A 5,721-nucleotide genomic window follows, 5' to 3' on the forward strand; every position below is an offset into this window, starting at 1 on the left:
GCTGTGCTGCTTTTTTTCTTTTGTCTTCTTTTTTTCTTTTCCTTTCTTTTTATTCCTTCTTCTGCTTTCTGTGGTCAGTGCTCCCACTCCTCCATGGACAGCAGCGTGAGTTGTCCCATGGTGAGTTCCACATCCCATTGATAGCTAAAATTTACATCAGTTTTTTTTTTTTTTCTTTCTTCTGTACTTCTCAGTTCCTCCCTTTCCTCTCTCCTTTATTTATTTTTCTCTTCCTTCTTTTTCCGTTTTTATTGTTCACTCCAATTGAGTAACTTGCCCCACAACCTCCACATTCAGTAGTGCCAACCTTGATACTCAGTATTTGATGGTGCATGTCCCTGCAGAGCAAGTGACATGGTTTCACGACAGCTGTGTTTGGTAGCTATCACTTGAATGAGTACTGTGCTGAATTTGTTTCTTCTTTTTGTTTGTTTGCTTTTCTCTTTTTCTCTTTTCTTTCTTTTCCTTTTTTCTTTTTTTTTTTCTTAGATATCCCTTCTTTCTTTCCGTGCTTTTATTTTTCTCTTTATTTCCTCTTCTCTTCCCTACACCCCCCCCTTTTTTTCTTCTTTCTATCTTTCTCCAGTAGTTGGGAGCCAGTGACTCTATCCAACATACACACCCACACCTGCTGTACCACCAAATGGGTGAGTGCTACCACCTACTCCATCACTACTGGACTGAAAAGAGACAGCAACCAACACTGTGTAGCCTATCATCAGCTGCTCTGCACAGTCAGTGATTAGAGTATTTGCTCACATTCCTAACTGCTAGCAAATCTACCCAGAGATTGTGGTGAGCACCATAGTGCTTCCCAGCTAGCCTCCAGAGTAACATGACTGCCCTGTTGCCTGGATATATTAAAACAAAACAAAACAAAAAATCAGGATGAGGCAAACCAATACACAACCAACAAATTAATACAATAACACTACACTGTCTCAGAGACAACTGACAACTTCAAATACACCCAAAAATAGGACAATGTGTCTCAAAGAAGTGATCAAAACACAGGGCCAGAAAATCTTCCAGGTGAAGAAATGCTATTGGAATTATCTGATAAGAAAATTTTAAAAATTATTTTTAGGTACCTTCAGTAGATTGAAAGAAAGTTTGAGGAAACCACAGACAAAATCAAAGACAACACAGACAAAACTCTAAAAGATTAAAAAAAAAAAAAAAGAACAAATTGACAAAATAAATGGAAATTTAAACCATACAAAAGCAGCTAATAGACATCAGAAGATTAACATTAAAATTTAAAAAATGGATAATGCATTGGAAAGACAAAGGAGTGGAATCGAATCAATGGAACATAGAATTAGTGATACTAAACTCACACATGGCATTAGTGATACAATACACACACAACTGCAGGGGCTGACAAACTGAAGATTGTCAGGAAAAATGGCAGATTATTGGCTCACAGGCTATGAAGGTAACAATCCCAAAATTGGCAGGCAATGTGGCAGGCCACTGGTTCAAGTCCAGGAATTGCAGATGATGATATGCCAAATGCAAGATCTTTTCCATTTCTACTGGAAGCAGGCCACATCCCAAAGGCAATTCCCCTTCAACTGATTAACTGCTTACAGAAGATTGCACCATGGAAGTGATTGTACCACATCCAATCTCATCATGTGGCAATACTACATCCAGCTGTCAAGCCACTCAAAATCACAGTCCAAGTAAGTTGACACACAACCTTAATTACCATACCACCCAAAGATGATATACTTAGGAATAAATCCAACCAGAGACAAAAAAGAGCTATACAAAGAAAACTACAAAACACTACTGAAAGAAACCTACATAAATTAAAGAATATTCCATGCTCATGGATAGGAAGACTTAATATTGTAAAAATGACAATACTACACAAAACAATCCACAGACACAAAGCAACCCCAATACAAATTCCATCATTATTCTCTAAAGAATGGAAAAACTAATTACCAACTTTGTATGGAAAAAAGAAATACCCCAGATAACAAAATACTACTAAAGAAGAAAAACAAAGTAGCAGGCTTCACACTCCCTGATTTCAAAACCTCTTTGTTGTTGTTTTTGTTATGTGCCATCCAGTCAGACCTAACTCATAGCGACCCCTCCTTGGGTTTCCGAGGCAGTATCACTACAGAAGTAGATTGCCCAACCTTCCTTCGGAGGAGTGGCTGGTGGGTTTGAACCACCAGCCTTCTGCTTAGCAGTCAAGTGCCTTAGGCACTATGCTACCAAAGCTCCTCAAAACCTCTTACACAACCACATGATCAAAACAGCCTATGATAGGCACATAGATGAATGGAACAGAATTGATCATTCAGAAGTAAATCCATCCACCTATGGACAGCTGATCTTTAACAAAATGCTGAAACCCATTAAATGGAGAGGAGATAGTCTCTTTAACAAATGGTGCTGGCAAAACTGGACATCTATTTGCAGAAAAATGAAACAGGATCCATATATCACACCACATACATATACTAACTCAAGATAGATCAAAGACTTAAGCATAAAACCTAAAACCATAAAGATCATCAATGAAAAAACAGGAGCAAACCAGATGCATAAATACACTATCAAACATAACTAAAAATGCACAAAGACCAGAATACCAGCTAGACAACTCATAAAATTTAAACATTTATGCATATCAAAAGACTTAGCCAAAAGAGAAAAAGAGAACTTACATACTGGGAAAAAATGTTTGGCAACAATATATCAGGCAAGGGACTAATCTCTAAAATCTATAGAAAATGTCAACACCTGAACAACAACAACAACAATGAAAAGACAAGCAATCCCAAATTAAAAATAGGCAGAGAACATAAATAGACACTTCACCAAAGAAGACATTCAGGTAGCTAACAAGCACACAAAGAAATGTTTGTGATTATTAGCCATTAGAAAAATGCAAATCAAAACAGCAATGAGAAATCATCTCACCCCAGCTTTAACATTAAAGTTCAAAAAATTAGAAAACAATACATGCTCACAAGGGTGTGGAGAGACTGGAATCCTCAGACATTGCTAGTGGGATTGTAAAATAGTTCCATCACTATGGAAAATGGTATGCCATTTCCATAAAAAGTCAGAAATAGAAATACAATATGATTCAGCAAGCCCATGACTAGATATATACCTAGTGAAATAAGAGCTGTCACATGAACAGATGTATGCATAACCATTTTGACTACAGGACTATTCAGAACAACAAAGAAATGGAAACAGCCTAAGTGTCCTACAATGGATGCATGTATAAACAAAGCATGGTACATACAAGAGAATAATATGCAATGTTACAGAATAACAATAAATCTGTGAAACATTTCATAACATGGTTGAACCTAGAGATGTTTCAACAAAAAGACACTGCACTGGAAACACTTACTCCTTTATGCCTAGAAATTTGGAAGACATCTACCTAGCCAATTAACTGGAAGAGATTGATATTTATGCCAATTCCAAAGAAAGGTGATCCTAGAATGTGGAAATTATCAATTAATATCACACACAAGTAAAATTTTGCTGAAGACAATTCAAAAATGGTTGCAGCAGTATATTGAAAGGAAATTCCAAAACTTCAATCTGGATTCAGAAGAGGACATGGAATGGGAGATATCACTGCTACAGACAGATGGATCTTGACCGAAAGTAAAGAATACCAGAAAGATGTTTACCTGTGTTTTATTGACTATGTAAAAGCATTCAGCTGTGTGGATCATAACAAATTATGGCTAACATTGAGAAAAATGGAATTCCAGAATACTTAATTGTCCTCATGAGGAACTATACATAGACGAAGAGGCTGTCATTCAAAAAAAAGAAGAGGATACTGCACAGTTTAAAATCAGAAAAGCTGTGCATCAGTTTTATCCTTTCCTCATGATTATTCAGTTTAAATACTGAGAAAATAATATGAGAATTTGGTCTATATGAAGAAAAATGTGGCATCAGGATTGGAGGAAGAATTATTAACAACATGCAATTATTAACAACATGCAATATGCAGATTACTTGCTGAAAGTGAAGATGACTTGAAGCATTTACTGATGAAGATCAAAGACTACAGCCTTCAGCATGGATTACATCTCAACATAAAGAAAACAAAAATCCTCATAACTGGAACAATAATTGTGTTAGACTGGGTTCTCTAGAGAAACAAAACCAGTAAAGCTTATACAAATAGAGAAAGAGAAATTTATCTTAGGAAAATGCTCACACACTTATAGAAGCTGGCAAGTCCAAAGATCTCAGATCAAACATCAAGCTGGAGGCTTTTACCTGACTCATGCAGCTGCAGGGGCTGAGGAGCTCAAGGTTGGCAGTCATTATACTGGCTGTTGACTCCAGCAAATGACAAATCCAAGATCTCCAGGCTGAATGGTGGATTGTTTGCTCACAGAGAGTTGTAGGCAGCACAACAGAATTTCAATCCACAGAAGAAGAGTGTTTCTTTTCCCAGGATGTCGATAAATATACTAGAAGTGGGCCACACCCCTAGGGAAACTCCCTTTCAATGGATTGGCTGCTCAAAACATATACATCTGATCCCATCTTGGGAACAACCATATCACAACTGCTTAAACCACAGAAAATTGTGGTCCAGCCAAGTTGACACACAGCTCTAACTATCACAATAAGCAACATCACAATAAATGGAGAAAAGATTGAAGTTATCAGGGATTTTATCTTACTTGGATCCACAGTCAACACCCACAGAAACAGTAGTCAAGAAATCAGACATCTGCACTGAGCATATTTTCTGTAAAGTCCTTCTTAAAATGTTAAGGAGTAAAGATATCACTTTGAAGACTAAGGTGTGCCTGACCCAAGCCATAGTATTTTCAATCACCTCATATTCATTTGAACACTGGATAATAAACAAGGAAGACCAAAGAAGAATTGATGCTTTTAAACTGTGGTGTTGGTAAAGAATACTGAAAATAATATGGAATACTAGAAGAATGAACACATGTCTTGGAAGAAGGGCAGCTGGAATGATCCTTAGAAGAAAGAATGGCCAGACTTCATCTCATGCACTTTGGTAATGCTGTCTGAAGGGACCAGTCCCTGGAGAAGGATATCATACTTGATAAAGTAGAGGATCGGTGGAAAAGGGGAAGATCCTCATGGAGATGGACTGACACAGTGACTGCAATGATGGACTGAAGCATAGCAAAGACTGTGAAGATGGTGTGAGATGTGTCAGTGTTTTGTTCTGTTATACATAAGGTCACTGTGAGTTGGAGGTCACTCAATGGCACCCAACAATAACAACAACACAAGTGGATACATATATAGACACTCAATCTGACAGGGGTGTGAGGCAAATGGGACTATACCCACAAATATATATAGGTTTTTCAGAGGCTATTTATCTATGCATATATATCTGCTGGAAATATATCCATGAATATAGTAGTAGCATACAGGGGGCAACATTATGAAAACTTCTTAGTCGTAACCAAATAACTTGAGAGAACAGGTCACTGTGCATGGAAGCTCAAGACCATAATCTCAGGGAACACTAAGATCAAGTGGCATAACATAGTCCACAAATACAATGCTCTACATCCTACCATGGCAAGTAGCAACTGGAGTCTTAAAAGGTTATGACTGGACTATGAGACCAGAAGAACTAGATGGTGCCTGGCTACCACTGTCAACCACTTAGAGGGGCATCTATGTAGGAGATCCTGGATAGAGAGGGAGAACAAT

The sequence above is a fragment of the Orycteropus afer genome, unplaced genomic scaffold, assembly GCF_000298275.1.
Source record: "Orycteropus afer afer isolate SDZICR_OR568_19922 unplaced genomic scaffold, OryAfe1.0 scaffold00046, whole genome shotgun sequence".
Classification (NCBI taxonomy): Eukaryota; Metazoa; Chordata; class Mammalia; order Tubulidentata; family Orycteropodidae; genus Orycteropus; species Orycteropus afer.